This window comes from Brachycentrus maculatus, unplaced genomic scaffold (genome assembly GCF_059751285.1).
Source record: "Brachycentrus maculatus isolate JH-2025_06_01 unplaced genomic scaffold, ASM5975128v1 h1tg000151l, whole genome shotgun sequence".
In the NCBI taxonomy this organism is placed as follows: domain Eukaryota; kingdom Metazoa; phylum Arthropoda; class Insecta; order Trichoptera; family Brachycentridae; genus Brachycentrus; species Brachycentrus maculatus.
Window position 1 is genome coordinate 310,577 of NW_028280904.1, and position 22,875 is coordinate 333,451.

Genomic DNA, 22,875 nt, shown 5'->3' on the forward strand with positions numbered 1-22,875 from the left:
AAGGGCGAAGACAAATTGCTTAGACCTCGGGCTGGATGCTCGATTTCCTGAGTATAACTAACAAGTCGACGAACTAAAATCGATCTTACAAATTTTAGTGATATTGCCGCTAGTAAAATTAGCACATAAGTATATCGGGGATGGATAAATGTGCTTTAGTTATATTGAAGTATATATTTTTTTTTCTCAAAAATTTTAAGGTGGTTTTTAAAACTAAGTGGCTAGTTAGAATGATATTATTTTATGAATAATTCACCTTCATTAGGTCAAAAAAACGTAAAATTTTCAAAAAAAAGGGAAGAGTAAAGAGGCGAGCTTTTAGTCAATCCTTGTTGCTGTATCTTCTCTGTGACTTTCTTAAAGAGCTAAAAATAAGCTCGTTTTATTATTAAATGCAACGAATTAATTTTACATTTGCCAATTTTGAATTGTTGATGTCCGTTTGCAGGACTGATTCATTGTATGTAATTATTTGTCCTGGCGTGCATATAATTAATTGCTCGGAGATGGATTATAATGCGAGCACTTAGGTTTGTACTATTATATGTGTACATGTGTAGATAAGTACATTTCTAGCGTGGTTTACCACCGTGTGTATGTAAACAGATAATTGCTACGATTAGTTCACTAATCACTGATAATAACTAGATCTTGAAGGATCTCATATTTCTCCCATATACTCTTACATCCGAATTATTTTACATAAATATAAAATTAACACGATAGCTTAAATTGTACTTAATTTTAATTAAATTATTATTGTATGATGGGTATGTTACGTATGAATGTACTCGTATGCATGAAAAGTTTTTCAGTAATACAGCATTTTTTCTTTAACCCTAGGAGCAACAATCGATTTTTCAGATTTCCGCGAAAAGTGTCAATAATACACTAAAAAATAAAGCATTGCGTTTGTATAAATACTGAGTCACATTTCGCTTTCACAAAACCACGAAAAAAAATGTTGCGATTTTTCAATTAAAAATATACAGGTGATAAAGACAAGTATTCCCTACGTGTTGACTTAAATTGATAAAGGTATAGCAAACGAGCAGTTTCTTATGGCGGTGGCTATATATCGGCACACAGCATTCAAGAGACATACTGTTGTGCCAATAAAGTAGCACGCAGCATCTAAGGGGTTAACTTCTATCTGAATCCATATGTACATAGGCAATCTTAAATTTCAAGGTAAAGACTGTCAGTCCTGCGCTCCTGATTAATGAATATAAAAGAATTATATATTATAGGGTAAGAAAATGAAGGAGGAATGTATAAAGGGTGAACAGGTAGAAGCAATGGTTAGGGAATATGCAACCGCATAACAACTCGTTCTAGCTTATGTATCTTAGATACAGCTTTTGAAGAGTTTCTCGAGGAAAAAATAGGTATGAAAATAATTATTTTTGAAAGCGCATTTAGGTTTTTTACAGAGAAAATTACAATAGTTATATAAGCATTTAATTAAAAATAAAGCGCCTTTTTATGTTTCAGAAATAAAATACTATAGTGAATTTATTGAGTATGCGGCGATAGTAGAAACAATTCACCTAATTTTTCCTTATGATTGTGCGTTAAATTGGACAAAAAAAAGAAAGAGGAGGCGTTTCTCTTTTTTGTCTGATCCAAGCCAATTTGCTCTGCCATACCTAAAGATGTTTCATTTCAAAAAATTAGTCGAATGTATCGTATGAGAGAGTGTAAAATTCAACAACCACTACAATAATTGTCATAAACATATTTATAAATATATAGAAAAAATCTTGCATACATTTTAAGTTATCTCAGCCAAATGAAAGTCTCACTCAAATGGACCATAAATGTTAACGAGAAGAACTTACACATGAAACGACGTGTGTCGTCATATATTCCAAAATGATAAATAAAAAATGGTGTGGCTGTCAATCATGGGTAGATTGGTGATTTTAATACGTTTATAAAGTGATCACTTAAACCAACCTATGCCCTAGAAGCCCTGTAATTACCCAGACTTCAGAACTTTTATTCAAAATATAAAAATATAATTTTTACACGATCATATCTACAATAGCATAGAACGCGTCGCCGTTGACTTTTCCTCTAAAATAATTGTGTGCTCTCTACGAAATACACCCTTTCGTCACAATAAGCTAGACGACTATACCGAGCATATTGTAAAACTTAGACGTGCGTAGAGCCAGTATCAAAGTCACGAGCAATAATATAAATTACCCTTATATTTACAGAGCCATTAAAGTTTAATCACCTTGCTAAACTACGGGATCAACTTAACCTCACCTTAAGTAACAATACATTAACCTAGACGCCATCCATTCTGACCTGATACATTAACTTTTCTTACTACCAACCTACCCAAGAACCTCTCACAACACGGTTTGAACTTTGCCGGCGTTAATACTTAATTGAATACATGGTTCATTACTCTCCTATCACTAATGAGTTTATTCATATTTCTTTGTGAAATATTATACTTAATATATTGAATTATGTTTGTTCAAAGAATATATTTTTAATAATATTACATACAAAGAATTTGTTTATTTTGTTTTTAAATCAAATACTTGTATAAAACCACTTATTGAGTTTTATTTCATTACACGCGACTATGAAGTTTCGAAACTAACAGATGTTTTCATCTACAGGTGAAAAGTAAATTTGTTTTACAAAAATCTGTTAGTTTTCTAAACTAGTCGTGTGAAATGAAATAAAACTCTTTAAATGGTATTATACAAGTGCTTAATTAAAAAAAAAAACAAGATGTCATTCCACGAAGTTAATGCTGAATCAATAATTTATTTACATTTAAAGTAAATATGATAATAACGATTTTATTTATTGATGTGAAATATGCTCAGGCAGCGTTTCAATAATCAATTCTTCTTCTTCATCTTCTTGCTCAATGCTGAGCGTCGTGGTCTTCTGGAATGTCAGGCACTTGGTGCACAAGTCCTCTCCATTCTTCCCGGTCCTGGGCCAACTTGATGGCAGCGTTTAGCGAGGATCCGGTTAATTCCTTTATTTGGTCTGTCCATCTTGTTGGAGACCGTCCTCTTGCCCGCTTGCCTTCAACTGTACCTGTTACTACCAGTTTTTCAAGACTCTTCTCGTTCTTTCTGGCGATATGCCCAAAGTAGGACAGAATCCTTTTCCTGCAAGTCGTGGAGAGTCTTTCTGTCACTGACAGTTCGCGGAGAATGGAGACGTTTGTGCGTCTTGCAGTCCAAGGAATGCGCAGCATCCTCCTCCAGCACCACATTTCAAACACATCCAGCATATGTCTTTCCTTTTTCCTCAGTGTCCATGTTTCCACTCCATACAGCGCAATGGAGAATATCAGAGATTTCACTAGACGGGTTTTCGTTTTCCTCAGTATGGAGCGATTTTTCCATATCTTCGCCAGACTAGACATTGCTGATTTTGCCATTCCAATTCTTCTCCGGATTTCTGCTTCACAGCCTCCATCTTTAGAAATGAGTGCACCTAAATAGATAAAGTCGTCGACTTCTTCATAATCCCTTAAAGAATTGTTCCTTATCAGGGTGCCGAATCGGTCGATGACAAGAACCTTGGTTTTACTTTTGTTTAATTTTGGTCCAATAATCAATTATTGGACCAAAATTAAAAATTCAATTTCAAGGACGCGTCACATTTATAAGGCGCATTTCGTTACAAGATAGAGAAGAAATATATGACATAGAGGAAAGGAGAAACAGTAAAGTTATGCATTTCGATGCCACGGTAGTGGAGTAAACATAATATTACAAAGTAAAATAATAAGATAGTGTCGCGCATGTGACCATTGTAGATATACACGTCAGACTCTTTACCTGTAAATAACATTTTTTGCCATAATTTTTGTCTAAAGTATGCAAAGTTGTATTTCTTTAGAAATATTCTCTCTCTCTTTCTCTTTCACACTAAATCAAGTTTCACTTCTATCATTTATAGGGTGCAAAACAATCAATTTTTATTTTTGTTGTTGATAATCTCGTGTTATTATTGCGCTGTTGTTCTTGTTTTTTGCATTGATTATGGTACCTCTGTGTCTTGGTTGGTTTGTTCTTTAATATTTGTAAGTGTGTATATTATATGTTTACATTTCATTTAGTGACAAGTCTATAAAATGGCGTTTAATATTATATATTCACGATACTTGTCAAACGACCCTCGTTAATTAAAAGGTCGAATAATGTATCATTTCAAATTGAATCATTGTGTTATAACGTAATGAGTGTGGGGTTGGCATTAATTATATTCTATTAAGCAAGTGATATATTTATTTTTCCTTATGTTGAATGTAAAACTAGTCCGTTTGATCTTTCTCCAGGCACAGGCTCTCCCGACAAGCACCTCCAATAAATCAGTCCGCAGAAACACCCACACTCGAAAAGTCGCTTGATTCATTTAATGATAAAATTAAAGATTTCCAGCGGTAGATGCCGCAGAGAGGCTGGGACGATAAATCCTCGTAATGTTAGAGACGCTTTGTAAAAATCTCCACAAACGGATGAGACCCGAAGGTGGGAACACAGCGGAACCTTTTGGGATTTCAGTTATTTCAGATCTTCGAAATTTATAAAAGCTGTATCTACGTTTATTCCTCCTTTCAGCAACATTTTCTTAATGTTAATAAAATATTACGCTTTATTTATTTATGTTCACCAACCTAAGTCTTGAGTGGTCATTTTATTTATTTACCAAATATGATGGGATATTTATTATTCTGTTTCGATGATTAAATAAAGGAAATAATAAAATGTAAGAAAGAGACAATCCTAAAAAACTATACGTACTCGGATATTGCCTGCAGGATAAGCTTATATGATGGTTTATGAAAGCCAATGTTTTCGAAAGTCGAAATATAACAATAAAAAAAACACAAAAACCCTTTGTTTTTCTGTGTATTTTCTGTTATTTACTAACGTGATAAAGTTTTTTAATTATTTGTTTGACAGTCGCTCAGTTAAAGGATATTTTTTCGAGTGTCAATTCCAATTTTTATTTACAAACAAAATAAAAAAATATCATAGTTTAAATGCTTTTAGCATCATTATTTTAGAAATTTTGACTGTAATTAAAGAATTAGGTTCAGAAAAAGGGGTGAATACTTAAATGTGGTCATTTTCATATAATGGTCAAAAATAAATCGGATAATGAAATGAAAATGTGAAACATACAGTCGATATTTTGAAGATGTAATAAAAAAAATCATAGTTTAAATGTGTTTAGCTTCATCATTTTGGAAATTATGACTGTAATTATAGAATTAGGTTCAGAAAAAGGGGTGAATACTTTAATGTGGTCATTGTCATATAATGGTCAAAAATAAATCGGATAATGAAATGATGTGAAACATACAGTCAATATTTTGAAGGTAACACAAGACACAAACGTAAAAAAAACGTATATTTTCGTTTGTCAATGTTTCCGTTTTCTCAATATCTAAAAAGCTTGTACTAATATAAATATATTATAAAAATAGTATCAAAGTAAAAGTCATTGAATACGGACATTACTCACAGTATTTTAAGTGTGTCTAAATCTGAGTTTGTCCGTTTATGAGTTATTCATATTCACATCTCAACACATGAATATCATAATAAAAATTAATTGTTTTTAATACTTTATTCTTGATGATATCCATGGACTACTTTTTTCATTCGTATTGAGACAGTAGCATAAATTATTAAAAATAAAGATTTCACTTAACAAATTAGAATATCATTTTTAGATATTATTGAGGTGACATAATAGTATATACCATCTTAACAGCGGCATATTCCTAATATTAATAGTTGTCTTTCTATTTTTGTATTTGTGAGTCACAGCAATCGTTGAATACGTAATAGAAATGAAACTAAGAGAGATTCAATATGAGAGAGAGAGAAGGAGAGAAAAAAATTCAAAAGAAATTTAAAATTTGAATAAAAAATATTCTAATATATTACGGTGATTGAAAATGATGCGGAATTCATTTAAACACGTGTCACAATAGATTTTAAGAAAAAGTGGTATTTACTAAGTAAAACTTAATTTAAAAAATCTTTTTTTCAATATTAACAGTTTCATTGATTAGTGCTTCAATTGGTAATACTGATGTAAATGTTAGTTAAGTAATCACTTTTCACCTCGATTGTACGTTGTCGTCAAATTAGTTTTAATTGGCCGAGACAAAGCGAGCGATGGTATGAATGTATAGCTCTATTTCTGATTCTCTGTACGTCATATCTTTTTTCTCTCAGATGTAACGAAATTCCCTAATAAAAGTGATGCGTCTTTGAAGTCTCACTCTTAATTCTCGTTCAATGATCGTTTATTGAATATTTAAAATATTCATTTAAAAAGGAATTGATGAAACAGCATAACATATGAATGTCGATTAGTTTCAACAAGCCACTTGAATTCTAAACTCCTTCTCATGTACACGAGTAAGCATCACGAGGGGTAAACTTTGTTATAATAAAGTAGTTTAGAATTTCTCAATTGAAATCGGAACACAATAAAGGAATACCAAAGACAAATTTAAAATCTGTTTAATTCGCTTCAAAGGATATTTTCAAACAATGTTTTCAATCTGAAGCATCCGGAAAGCGAAACAATTTTCATTAAAATCAACAAATTACAGACACTAAAAACTAATAATTACACAATGTTATCGTTGCTTTCGGCGTTTATATTAACCCTTTCCTCGGTCGGAGGCGATTGCTCCAAATTTGAAAATAAATCTGATGATCGTGTTTTTTTTGCTAGACCTTAGATACCACGCACTTTTGAAAAAGGCACTCTTTATCTTGCTGGGAAAAGTCGTATTTCTTTCGTCTTTGTCTCAGGCAGCCAACGAGGTCTGAGAACGACACCCGTTGCAATTATAATTTCCCGTGGGACAATTTAATTATCTCATTTTGATGAAGGTAGTCGCCTTTGTTCGGGGGACAAGTGGTGGCTAAATTTATGCATGTTTTTCCTCTTTGCTTTTCCAGCACTATTACAGGTAAGGGTAGTATTCTTCTCACGCCCTGGCGTTCGGGGACCTCCTACACCAAATTCGGGTCTTGGACAAAATACAGCCATAGAACTCCATGACTTTCCATTCTTAATTAAGAATAACCCTGTTAACTCTAATTTGATAAGAAGTGATACGTAAAAACCATATTATTTCCGGATACTTCCTTGAAATATTTATTACTTTATAAAACATTTTGAAAACATTGCAAAAATAACTGATCAAATTTTAAGCTGCAATAATGTTTCTTAGTATGTAAATATAATCCGGGGTTCGGATCTTGCATACATAAAACAAGTCTCTTCATCAAAAAAGTCTAATGAATGTTTTCTCAATCAAAAATAGATGGCTTTTGTGAACTCATATGTACAGAGGGTTATGAGATTTATGATATATGTAGGAATTCCAAAAAATTGTACAAACCCAGATTTATGAAAATAGATTTGGACACACACGAAAAACTGTGAGTAATATACATGAGTATTCAATGATAAATATTATTATTAAATTCGATACATATATTTGTACAAGCAAGCTATATTTTGAGAAAATGCACACTTTTACAAACAAAAATATACATTTTTTAGTTTGTGTCCTGCGATGTCAAAAATATCGAGTCACGGACATAAACATATCTCATATTTTAGTTATCACTAACAATTTATATAAATATTACTGATTGGATCAAAAATTAGTGAAAGTGTATTGAATAAAAATAATATTTTTCCGTTATTGCTTATTTTGTATTTCTTTTAAGCTCTCTTTATCTCTCTATATCTCACACTAAGTCTCTATTATTCTTTAATTTTAAGTTTTAAATGTGCCATGCCATACGCCTGATTTTTCAAATTTATTTTCTTTTGAGACTTTAATAAAGCAACATGCATATTTTAATATTGGAAATACATTCTTTCGTAAAAATATTATAATGCTTGAACCAAAAGTTCGCCGAGATTCTTGTTAGCGGAAATATTTCGTGTAGAGGATATCACATTGTTCTCTGTTTATATTTTAAAATGTAAAGCTCTTTTACACAAAGCGCGATAAATAAACGGTGGCGCTGCAGAATTCCCGCCAGGGATGTGGTTCACTTTTATGCAACAAAAAAGATAGCGAAACTCAAGAATGTTAGTGGAGACTTTTCCAACAGATTCGATAAACATTTGAAAATTGTAATATTTCTTTATTTCAACGGCACGCTGCAAGCATAAATAATAAACTTTAAATAACACACAGGATGTTATAATATATATAAATTAAAAAAATGGTGAAAATAAAAATAATAAAAAAATATTTAGACGTCAAAAAAAATAGTTTGGTCAAAATGTAAAAAAAAAATATTTCTTTAAACTTAAAATTTATTTATTACATTGTACAGCATGACATTATAGTGATGTATTATTATTTGAAATGCTTTTCTACAAAAGCCTCATACGTGATTCTTATGGAATAAATCTACAAGAATCACGAACAAGGTGGAGATACTAACTTACTTTTAAAAAATGGAGATAAGTGATCTCTACATAATATACATATATACTCAAATTTGGGATACGATTTAAAATCGTCAAGGTTATAATCGGAATATTTTTTCATATTTAGTTTGTTGTAAGATTTCCTAAAAAGGCGCCTTATTGGTTCAACAACTATAGAAATGCCAATAAATTTGTATGGAAATAGCTCGATTGACCATGTTAACCCGCCTCACCCGAAGTATCTGAAAATTACGCATGCTCCGAAGTGGGGTTTAGAAGAACACTAGTCCTATTCAAAGAAATATTTATTTAATAAAAATATAGAGCTTGCAAAAACAACTTGCACTCAGTGGCATGTTCACTAATGCTGTCTCACTTCCAATCAGTTGTAGCGCGCAGTAGTTAGATAGAAATAAATAATAAAAAATGGGTAAACATAAATAATACGCGGTGTCATGGACCGTCCAACTGTTGAATCACGTATCGATGGAATTTTACGAAAAAAATAAATTTATGATTTCACTATTATTTCATTTGCACACGGAGTATTTGAAAACAAAAGGCTAAAGTATTGTTATAAAGATTGCAAAAAATATTAAATATTAATCACATTAATTGCACGATTGTCAAGTTGCGTAAAACGTTGTTTCAGGGGGATATAAATTTTTCCTTTCAATATTTATAAAAACAATATATTGATTTTTCCCGTTTATAAAAATATAAAAAAATTTAAACAAAGTATTTCAAAATAAAAAAAAAGCTGATGTATTCCTAAATGTTATTATGAAGATTACAAAAAAATATTAATAAAATTTCTTGTACGATTGTCAAGTTATCGAGTAAAACGCTGGGGACATCAAATCCTTCTCAGTAACGGGTAGGTTAAGAACGCCCAATTGCGAAGTTTGTTTTTTAAAAAGAGACCCCTCGGGCCCGTGCTGCACCCATAACTATTAACCCTTCTGGAAAGTAAGTGTGAGACCGCGTGCGTTTTATTGGGCGGCTTTTGTCATAAAAAGTCACAAGTTGAAAACCGACTACTTTATGCCCGAAATAATAAATCGGCTGCAAACGGTTTATAAGTAAGTAGGAGCATTATTCCTACTTTATTGGGCGATCCCCGATTCTATTTTGTATCATTAATATTCTATCGGTCTCTACGGGAAAACAATAAATAAAATAAAGGGGACATTAGCTCCCGATTGAAAGTTTATGTGGTCGTGGATTATTATCTCCATTCGAAGGGGAAGAAAACATATTACTAATAAAGGCTTTTATTTTCGTCAGAAGATTTAATTCGATACAAATTTGTACATTTTTAGGCGCTTATTGCCTGTAAGTGATTTTTATTTCGCTTTCTATTGCCTCCCTTCAAATATACAACAATAAACATTATTTTATAGTTAGGAATACAGGTTGTTCCGTGAACGTTATGGGCCAGTTACTTTATTTATCAATTCCTTTCAGTAAAATGGAATGTTTCTTCCATAGCTCAACTAAACGTGGCTTTGCTCAAAATGTAACAATACGTTCGTTTAATTGACGTCCGTTGCTTTCAACGATCCAAATAAGTTATTGTAAGCAACCGAACTTCACTGTATTTTATACAATTTGTTGGTTTACTTAGACTGTCTATGTAAGTATTGACAAATACTTATTAGCAATATCTTATTACCATACGCTTCAATATTACGTCATTGATTCAATGTAAGTTAATCACAAATAACAATGTTTTGTTCGTCAAATCTTTGTATTTAATATATACCGAATCATACATATTACTATTATTTCTCTTGAATCTAACTACGCCTTGTGGAACACCGCTTATCATGAACCTTCTTAGCCTCCAACTTAATGTTATATAGTCTATTCCTTTATGAATGGGTTCACCCTTTATATTTAAAAAATCTATATTTTTTATGGAATTCATAACTTCATTTTTTTCAAAATTTAGCATGCTTGTGAAGCTACATAGATGAAGAATATATTTTGTATTAATATCTCAACATATGTGAAGAAAAAAAAGTTAAATAATTCGGGAAATATTTAACAATAACACCTTATATGATAAGTGTGGTTGTCAAACATGGGTATTGTGGTGAATGTTATACATGTCGAAATTGTTCACTTAACTCTATAAAGACACAGACTTCCATATTATTCTACATTTTTGTAGAAATATCGATATAACTTTATAACGGAATATCAAAACAGCAACTCGGAAGTAAATATAATGTTGATAATTTACTTTTATACTAACTGTACTTTTCTCTATTTTAATTTGAAAACCATATGTTAATTGAAATAGAAGGATTCAATATTTTTCAATATGATTAAAGAAAACACTTCGTTTTTTACCGCTTGAGTTTTATTATAGACTACATGTTTCAGAAGTTAAACTTACATCATTCAGGTCTGTATAATAAATAAAATATAAAATTGTTCTATAAATAAGGAGAGGGGAAAGTAAGGGGAAGGGGTTAGTCATGGAACGGAGTTTGAAAACAAAGGAAAAATGGAAAGCAATGGCGAAGAATTTTGAAACAATATATTATTTAATATATTATTATTAGAATTCAGGTTTTTTTGTATTTCTAAATTTTCAAGATAATTCATAATTCGGCCTTTATATGGAACAAGGTGTAATAATTTTAATTTATGAGAGTGAAATGAGTGATTAGTATCTATTATATGATTTGCAAATTCCGAAAAGTAATTATTTTTCGGAATTTTGTAACATGTCTTACCACAAAGTTAATGCCGAAACAATAAATAAAATATTTTTCAATATGTTCAGGGTATCAGTTCTCTTATGAGCTACGCACTATCATTATCATTCTTCGTTCACATAGTATAATACCACTTTCAAAAAACTGTTTCTTGACTGTCAGTTTTTGGAATAATTATTCCATCATCAGGTAAAACATATATTCAAATGATATTGTTACGGTCTAGCATGTATTCAAAAATAAAAAAAATTAAAAGAGAGAAAAAAGACAAATGAATCACAATGGGAATACTTTTAAAAGTAGACTTATAGTTAAATTAATTTGGTTATTCGTAATAAGTACGTCTTTATTAATTGCTAAAGTTATTTTAAATTTCCCAAATTATCTAAACAAACATCAGTTTATAAAAGTGTTTTTTGAAGTGATATTACATAAATGAGATTGTTATATTACCATACCACAACGTTAACAACGCTTTTAATGTACAAAATATACGCACAATGTATTTAAATGGACAATAAATAAAACTTGAGCTTACCGATCAAGGGTTGGTGATAGGCTCAATGGTAGATTATTTAAAAACAAGATGTGACTTCGTATGAGAGGACTTGAAAACAATAAAATATTTAGAAATATGGAAATGTTATCGACAAGGGTTCAAAATGATGGAAAAGGATTTCTTGAGGGTAAGTTGAGTTGCACCTTATTTGAATAGGATTTCCCTAAAACATTTTTAGAACAAGGCTCGAGCAGAAAATAAAAGTTATCCGCGTTTATCCATATCTTGTCGACTTATAGAATATTATGTTTGTATAGGGCGTATAAAATTGGACCTCTGGGCGTCAATATACATCTATGAATAAACGTTTGATATGACTGTTTACGACTGGTTTTCGATTTGTATTACGCTTTGGGTATATCTCAAATTGTACGTGTACTAGTTTTCAATAAATAAATGTCAGAAAAGAAAACACAAAGGTCCTCTTTTACAATATTATCATTGTTTTACTTTTAAAAAAAACTACCTGAGTTTAATCAAAAAATTTCATTAATTTTGTTCAGGTTTAAAAAAATAAAATTCAAGCAGAATTTTCTCATTTTCAAATCGATACATTAAAATATAAGACATGTTGATTTTCATTTTTACATCAAAGTGATAAACAACATTAAAAATAAAAACATGCATAAGACATAAAAATATTAGAAGTGAAACTTTAAGGTTATAAAAACAGTTGATTTTATGCATTGCATTTGTTGACGATTTTATTATTTCAGGTTTAAAATAGTTATAGATAATAAAAAAAAGTGAAATTTAATTTAAGAAAATCTTACAAATAACAAATAAAAGTTTTCTAAATAACGAGAGAAAACTGCGTCGATGGTAGTGCATGATCCGAACTCATTCACATACAATTGAAGAAGTTTCTGCTTAATAAAGGCTTCGTTCATCTCTCAATAGATGTCTCTAGTGACGTACTAGTGATTCAAGCACAATGTTTTGAAATTGAATCATATACCAGTATACGGAAATTCCATTAATTCAATTGGTGTGGTTGTCGACAACATTTAGAGTGTGTCCAAATACTTGTTCACAAAATCTGGATTATCTCCGATTAAAGGAGTTATTTTCTTATTATTTTTTTACATCTCATCAAAGATGAACAAGAACGTGGAAGTCTGAGGTCTGACCGTCATAGGCTGGTTTCAGTGATCACTTTACACACGTGTAACATTCATTAATTCTACCCATTATTGACAATCACACTACTCAATTTCTTAGAAGTTCTATATATATGTATGAACCAATTTATAAACGTTGTTCATGAATCATTAGAACTTCACTAGAGACATCTATTGTTGAGATGAAAAGAAGTTTTTTATTGAGCAGAAACTCTTTTATTAGTATGTGAGATCCGAATCCTGGATTATAATCACAAACATGAGAAACGCCAGAAAATATCATTTTCAATCGTGGTTGTCAATCATGGGTAGAATCGGTGATCACTGGAACCAGCCTATGAAGGTCCTAAGCCCCGTAAATGCCCAGACTTCCACATTCTTTAATTAATTGATTCAAGGACCCAACTATAAAATTAATAATTAGCTTTATATACGGTGTTTGAAAATGATGCAGAGTGCATCGAAACACGTGTCACAGTAGATTTAAAGAAATAGTGGAAATTCAATATTTTTCTTCATCTACGTTGAGATATAAAAAAAATAATAATGTCATCAAAAAATTTTTTTTATTGTTAGTGGAAAACAAAGATTGACCCCTGGGATGCATTTTCATCCTAGTTTCGGATGGAAATTCAATATTTGACGAAGATTTTCCACAGTGGATGTTTTAGCCGGGAAAGAATCGCATAAAGGGTAAAAATGTTTTAGTAGATTAGCGATGAGCAAGCGCCATTATGCAAGCCTATTTCCGCAGGCGGCCCAGAAACCGGGCACAATTCAATCGCCCGCCTCGGCTTTGCACAATGTTAACAAGCGGGGTGGGCAAACAAGGTTGCCCTAACGGGGCACTCCAGGCTGCGCCTGCGCCGCTCGCCCGCACAGTGAGCGCATCCCTTGCCATCCGCTCTAATGAATCCGGTAAAAATTAACCTAACCAAACTCGATATTATGCACGAGCAACTCGGACGCAATTTTTTTTATATGGGTAATCGTTCACGGGGACGTAAAATGTGTCGGATTGTGAAAATGACATGGCGTGTTTTATTGAATTAATTTTAGGATCTGCTTTTGAAGTATGTGCTAGTTATATGTGGATCAAAATATTAACAATATAATTAAAAAATGAGCGTGCAGTAACGTACACGTTATAGAAAAGAAACTAATTAAAAAATAAAATAAGAGAGAGATTTAGTATAAAATATGTAGAAAGAGAATGAGAGAGAGAGAGGGAGAGAGAGAGAGAGAGGGAGAGCGTTTTACAAGGAATACAACAATGCAACATTTTTTTTTTCAATATTTACAGTCATGATTGGTTCATCAATAAATATATTACACTGATCTTAAAAAATAACTAACTAACTAACCATCACGCCGCTTCCCCGCAGGGGTAGGCAGAGAGAATAGAGCGCCACACCACTCTGTCCTTGCAAACATTCTTCGCCTCTTCCATGCATCTCCTCATACATACCCGCCGATTGTTACGACTCCTAACCTGACCACTTTCAAGTATTTGGCATACCTGATCGTGCCATGTTTTTCTCGGTCTTCCTTTGCTTCTTTTCCCGTTAACATTCGCCTCATAAAATTTGTTTTACCGTTCTTTCTTCACTCATTCGTTCTACATGTACAAACCATCTCAACACACCTTTCTTAATTTTATCGATAATGCTTATCTCAGCTTTGCATTCCTTCCTTATTTCACTATTCGCACATCTATCATACATCGTTTTGTCACACATTCTTCTGAGAGATCGCATTTCGACTGCATTCAGTCTACTTTCATCCTTCTTTTGCCAACTCCGTGTTTCACTTCCATACATTAGAGTTGGAACCAGGACTCCGTTAATGGCTATTAATGGCTCGTGATAACTTTAATTTGAGATAATAATCCGCGATTAGACATTTTAGAGACCACGAGAAAAAAGGTAAATGATCATGAAATACATTGGTGTGAATTAATTACACAACGCGTTGTACCTCACTGTTCATATATAGCGTCTGATGTGTAAATCTTCAACGTGCGTATTTGTGACACTTTCGTATTCTATCGCTCTTATTATACGTCTCTTTCTTTTACTCCACTTTCATGGTGCCAGAATGTTTAGCTCTTTCTCATGTAACAAAATGTGCCTAGTAAACGTGACGTGTCCTTGACATTTCACTCTCATTTCTCGTCCAATTACAGATCATCGAATTACCACCTAACACTTTAAATTTTAAAAAAAATTAAAAAAAGGAAAAAATATATGGTACGTTAGTCACATCAAAAAAGTTACACAATTAAAAACTTATATAAATAAGCCATAAACAATCCTCTATTCACGTTCGCTTTCACACCGGTATTGTTAGTACAGAATTGCGCGTTTTAATATTCACATAGTAAATACAATTTTAAAATATTAACTCTGGAACCCACAGTGGTAATCAAATAGCTATTGCTAAATTAAAACAAGAGCACCTGCTTCTTGGTGCATAAATAACAATACTCTCCCTTTTAAGGGATGTTTATATTTAATATTACCGTTATACCTAGAAAAAAGGGCTTTATTTTACATTTTAATACCTCAACATAGATGCAGAAGAATATGAAAGTCTGGTTATATACAAGGCCTATGACCTGTTATAGGCTGATAAAGTAAAATAAATATATAGTTCTTCTTAACCTTATCCGCACCCAATGGAGCATACGGCACTGCGTCGTATTGACGCAGTGCCATCGTGATCATAAACTTATATGAAGGCAGGGTGATCACACTTCAAGGACCACTCCAAGGTAATATAAATAAATTATTGAAGTGTAAATTAACTTAAATTTTGTCCACCTCCGTAATGTAATGGTCAGCACGCTCGGTTTCCGTTCTGGAGGTCCCGGGTTCGATTCCCAAGGGGGGTAAAATAAATTAAAGTGATTTTTTCACTGTAATATTTATTCAATATTACTCTGGACTGCTACCTGAAGCGGAGGGCTGATCACCTTTCCTTCATGTGTAAACGATCAAGATAACACTGCTTTAATATGATGCAGTTCCCTATGCACCATTGGGTGCGGATAAGGGTTTTAAAAAATCACTTAAATTTATTTTATTATGTAAACTAATATTGTGGCAACCCATAACAATCTGTGGCAACTCGACAATCGAATGAACGAGCATAACCGAACACCCTAACCGAGCTCGCAGCGAGCGGGAACCAGCCCGTCACATTTCGTCACCGCCCGTCCGCTGATCGACACGTCTTTCAACTGTTCTCTCATTAGAATCACGCGATTATTCTTAAATATTTCTTGATTGTAATTTTCTAGAACTGAATAAATTTGTGTTAAAAGTAATCCGCTTTCATCTTGCTTCCCTTCTGTTTAATTAAATTGGTGTTCAACTAGAAACCATAATATTTATTAATATTTGAACAGACTTAAAATTTTGAGAAAAAAAAAAAAAGTGTTTCTGCAATTTTGTTGAAATTGTAAGGGATATTACGATGTATTAAAATGTATTTATAAATTTATATTTTTAGTCCCCATTGTTGAGTAAAGGGTGGATTTGTGGGTTTCAGTGTTCCACGGTTTTGTTAACAAATTTGTTGGGCTAAATGGTAATTGATATTTACAGTTTACCCAAAATACAGCCCGGCCGATAAAACCGTTATGCGCTAATGTTACCCTAACCCAATTAACTGATCCGAGAATCGATATTCACAATCACAGTTAGAATTCAAAAGTGTATTAAAAATTTGGCCGACTTTTCTCATTACACTGCGAATTTTAATACTATTTTTGGATTCAATTATACCAAATAGCAAGGTTTTATCAAACAAAAAAGTTGCCGGAACTCACTTCATGTCAAGCTTTTTACAAAAAAAAATCATTTAAATATCGTTTAAATATTCATTAAAACATTATATTTTATCGTTCTGACGAGTAATACAAATATGGATTGTAATTACATACAAAACCTGTCCGGGAGTATGGCCGTACATGTACGGCCATACCAAATTTCCCTCAAAGGAGTGTGACCGATACAAAACATGATTTATATCAAAACATGATTTACGGCAAAATTATTGATGCTTCGATAATTCATGTTTACTGGTGTAAATAATAATTTAAAATATATATGTTGTTTAAAGCATCGACTATGATATAAAATTATAAAAAGTTTTATAAAATATATCAAACAAACTGACTCCCAAGATACAGTTTTGTCCGCAAAAACTTACTCCCGGACAGGTTAAGTATAAGCATTGTTTCATACAACTGATTTTAAAAATAAAAGAAATATAAAATTACACCACGTCACATGGAGAAATGCCCTGCTAAATAGTATAATGTTAGAGTTAAAATTATTCGTAAATGAGAAGAGGCTTAAAATAAACCTGAGAAATGAGAAGAGGCTTAAAATGTACATTCGGAAATAAAACATTTTCATCACTTTTACACGACAAATTTTAGTTTTAATTAGGGTGGGTTCTGTAATAGTGGCTCAAACGTAGCAAGAGTAAATATTACTCTATAAAATATCAATTTAAATGTTATTTTTAATTTTTCACACTTAACAAAAATTATTAATATATATTATAAATTAATTAGAAGTTTACATTAGAAGCGAGTGGTACTATGTGATTATATTGTTTGTGTGAACAGTTTGAGGGCTACTGTTTTTTAATGTGAAACTTCTTAGGCACTGATTCAATAATCGATAATTAGAATAATTGAGAGTGAGATTTCAAGGACGCGTTACATTTATTAGACAATTCCGTTACGCGAGAGAGAAGAAATATATAACGTAAAGAGATGGAGAAGGAGACCATACATTCCGACGCCATGTATGAAGCAAAAGAATATTGAATCACGGGCTCAGATATATGAATAAAATATAATGTGTCGGGTCGTGGTCCCGTGGTTAGCGTCGCGGACCCTTGAGTCAGAGTTTCTCGGTTCGAACCCACTCTACCACGATTTGATACCTATTTATAATAATCAGTCACTTAGACTCACATAAATAGTACGAAATTGAAGTATTTTTGTGAAAATTAAAAAAAAAACACTTTATAATATTGAATGATAACTTAAATGCAAAAATATGTACTGTGGTAATTCTTTTGAGATGCTTTTTCTTTTTGTCTCTCATACTTAATTTCATACATAATAATTTCTCTCATTATATATTTCTTAACCATTTCTATCACGTGTACGATATTTACGATATTAGGTGAGTGTGGGTCCGACAGCAAGAATTTAGTTTTCTTTCGAATCCTTAAACGAAGGGGAAGCTTTCAATGTCCTTAAACAATCAATACAAGCCTGAAGGGCTGATCCACAATGGACTGAAGGGCTATATAACATCGGTTTTTTATAAATCTTTCACGAAAGCTGCTTATAAATATTTTCTTGTTTTTATTATTTTATTTTCATCTTCATTTAACAGTATTTATACGAGTACTTGAATACCAAAAAGTGTAGTTGAAAACGATAGCTTAAAAATAAATAAATCTTTGTTCATCACATCGATAATAAAAAAAAAATATTTATAGATCTGGGGTTGAGTTTGTAGAAATTTATTTAATTTACACATTAAATTTTAAAAACGAACACTGATTTTTAGAGCCTACTAATATGTATTTTAAGAAAAAAAATGTTATGACATTTTCAAACTTATGATGACAATACCATAACAAGGCGAAACAATTGTCACGTTTTTATAAATTATAATACAATTTGGAAAACTCTTAAAATCAGTGTTTGATTTACACATTTAATATTTGAAAGAATGAATTATAATAAACAACAATATTAATTAAACAAAACAACTACATTTAATTTTTTTGTAAAAATGTAGTTGTTATTAAGCAGTTCCACCAAGAAAAGTCAGTATAAAACTTTAATCTTATAAAAAGAGAATAAATGAGTATTTGCTTGACATTGAGTAACTATCATTATATATTATTCATATATATTTTTGTATTTCGTTTGATATTTATCTACTTGTAAATTTGTTCATTTGTATATGTTTTGATTAGATTAAAAAAAAATTGATAATTTTTAAGTTAAAATGTTTTGGGGTATTTACGATGGTATCGTTTTGTGACATTGTTTACTGAAACAAATGAATACAAAGAGATGAGTACACCATGAAAAAATCATTTATCGGATTAAGCTAACGGTTAACAAATTTCAGTTCACCCTCTTTAGAATTCAGGTCATGCTTTAAACATGCCAAATTACCGAGTTTGTTTTTCAACCAAATGAAAGCAAATCTTCCATCAAGAGTAACGCTAAGTGTACGCCGAAACAGGGGATGTTTCGCCCTTAATCAGTTTTCCATAAATTACCTTTCGGTACAACTAACAAGCTTATCCACTGTTCTCCATAAGCAGACCCGCCTTTACGTCTTTACCACGGCGTTCATTTCGACAAAACTACAATTTGTACATGGAGGGGAAGTTTCTTTTGTTCTTTTATGTTCGCGCTAAGCAATGAAACTATTCTTATTTACTAATAAACAAATTGTACTTTGAAACTTAAGAAATAAAAATGGAAAGTAAAAATTATTTCAATAATATTTCAAAAATATTATAAATAATGAATATGTTTTTTTTTTTTAGTTTTAATTTTAAAATGTAATTAAATGAAATTGTAATTTAGATGTAACAGATAGAGTCCTAGATATTGTTTCAAATCTGACGCCAGGCAAAAAAATTAATAGTTTCATTCATTAATTCGGTAGTCACATTGTATTAGAATCCATCCTTTTTTTAATTTAAGTTTTACTTAAAAAAGACCGCTATTTCTTAAAATCTATTGTGATTCTTGTTTAGATGCATTTTGCATCATTTTTATGGTGTTTGAAAATGATGCGGAATCCATAAAAAAACACGTGTCATAATATATTTTAAGGAATAGTGGTAAAACTTAAATAAAAAAAAATAGTAAACATTATTAAATAAACAAACTTTGTTTTAACCACTTTTCATTTTTACATTTTTCCAACCGGTTTCGACAAAAACCATGTCATCATCATGGTTTGTGTACTAATCCTAAAACATTAAAAGTTATTTTATTTTTTATAAAATGTACCACAAAGTATCTGCAAAAAACATTCGAGAAAAAAATAATGGTTGTAACTTATCCATAAGTAGGTATTTATATTGATATGTCAATAACCATGTAAAAATATAAAGAAGTCTAAATATTTATAGTGCTTCACTTCACACGCGTGTAATATTCACGATTCTACTCATTTTTTAAATTTTTTTATTATTAGATTAAAACCTATATTTTTATCTTTTCCACTTTTCAAAAAAAAAAAATAAAAAAAAATGGAAAAGCTAAAAATATTAGTTTTAATCTAATAATAAATTAAAAATGCAATTCCATCACGAAGTGTCAGTGGATAATATGATTCTACTCATGATTGACAATTCCACTACGTAAGTTTTAGAAACTTGTAATATGGGATATTTATCCACAATTGACACCTTCTTTTAGAGTTGAGTTGAGTAACGTCAGCATTCCATGATTAAAAACCACACTACTAAACAAAAAAATTACTCAATTGAATTTTTTTATTTTACCTGAATGGAAACAGTTAAACTCAATACTATATGGTATAGTATATTCTATATAAACGGACGCGTGCTTCTCTTGAGAGTTGCAAAAATATTGTATTCCCACATGAATTGTGGAATCAAACCTAGTAGAAATGTGTGTATTCATTTTTTTTCTTTTCCATTTCACCAGACTGAGCCTCAACAAGCTTGGCAGGGTACAGTTAGTCAAGAAACCAATATTATCAGGCTTTCGAATCGTCACTAAAAACGTAATTCAAATTCTAAACGTCCTTGAATTAAATTTCACGACATATTGGTTGGAGTTTATTGGTTCAAGCCCTTGGGTGTTTTTGGTAGAAAATGTTTTTTGAACAAATACTTTTTTTTTGGACAAGCTTGTTTATGTCATAAATAATGTGAATTTATTTGATTTTTTTTTCTTTTCCCTCCTTTTAAATTTCAATTCAGATCTCACGAGGTAATTTTTTTAAAATCTTCACCCTAAGTCTTTTTTTTTCATTGTTAATTTTTTTGTCGTTATTCAATATTTATGTGCATATCAATAAACATACGAGTACAAACATTTATGTATTTCTAAATTTGTACACATAATTATTTATATATATATATATATATATATATATATATATATATATATATATATATATATATATATATATATATATATATATATATATGTATATATATATATATATATATATATATATATATATATATATATATATATATATATATATATATATATATATATATATATTTATATATATATATATATATATAAATATATATATATATATATATATATATATATATATATATATATATATATATATATATATATATATATATATATATATATATATATATATATATATATATATATAATATATGTATATATATATATATATATATATATATATATATATATATATATATATATATATATATATATATATATATATATATATATATATATATATATATATATATATATATATATATATATATATATATATTTATATATATATATATATGTAAATATATAAACATATATATATATATATATATATATATATATATATATATATATATATATATATATATATATATATATATATATATATTTTTTTTTTTTTTTAGATATCTACTAAGCCACCTTATGTGTCTTATTGGTGATGTTATTTTAACATGCTTCATCACCTTTGCGCACCGGAAAAAAAACTGTCACCACATTTTCAAATAAATCTTATTCTTTTTATCGAGATGTAGAGAAGAAAATAAAAATAAAAACCACAATATCTAACCACCGCATAAACGTAGACGAAAAAGGCATAATATTCCATGCAATATTCGAGCGATAGTTAAAATCTTTTATAATTTCAATAAATTTTCCATAAATCTGTAAAAACCTCAAATTACAAATTCAAAAAGGAAGACCAGGTATAAATTTAGTACCCCCAGTGAATTTATGACCGTCTACTAACCCCTTCCAACCGCAACAGTTAACATAAGTCAAGTCAAACAATGTTTGGTTTAAATTCAATGAATATATTTAAATATACTAAATAATAATTTTGATAAAGCTGCTGAAACGTTTCGCCTTAATCTTCAAATGCTATATAAAATTGTATAATTTGCACAGCTCTAGAAGGCACTGATCTACTACGCGTTTTGTAAAATATGAGTTTTAGTTAAATTTTAATATTAAATTTTTCTTTATAAAAAATAATTGTGTCGATTGATTTTGACATTTATATATATAAAATAATTCATTTATTCAAACCCTTATCCACACCCGATGATGCATAGGGCACTGCATCATATAAACGCAGTGTTATCTTGATCCTTAACACATGAAGGAAAGGTGATGAGCCGTCCGCTTCAGGTACAGGGTATTGAGTAAATATAATATTAGAGTGAAAAAATCACTTGTATTTACTTGACCCCCCCCCCCTGGGAATCGAGACATATTATACTAGGGAGGCAGACAAATATATGTTAACAAGTAAGACAATGTCAAATTAAAAGTATTGTTTTTTCCACCTTGTTATTGAAAATTTGATAAATTATTTTTTACAGCAATTCAAAAAAGCATGTTTATAATACTTATGCAAACGAATAAGGGTGTATGGAAGCAAGTAATTTCAGGATACTCCAAAAAATAACGTACAAATGTAATCTCTGTAAAATACGTGACAAAAACCTTACCGTGTACACACTTTATAAGCATCCCCGTGACCGTGGTAACTACATGTATTATTCAGCACCCATAAATGTCAAGCTTAAGTTTTAGCGCACATTAGAAATTCACAAGTTTTAAAACCTACGACATCCGCATGTTATAAAAATATGACCTCTTATTTAAAGGATTAAAAAAATATGTATTTGTAAAATTCAAATTTCTACATATGTATATGATGAA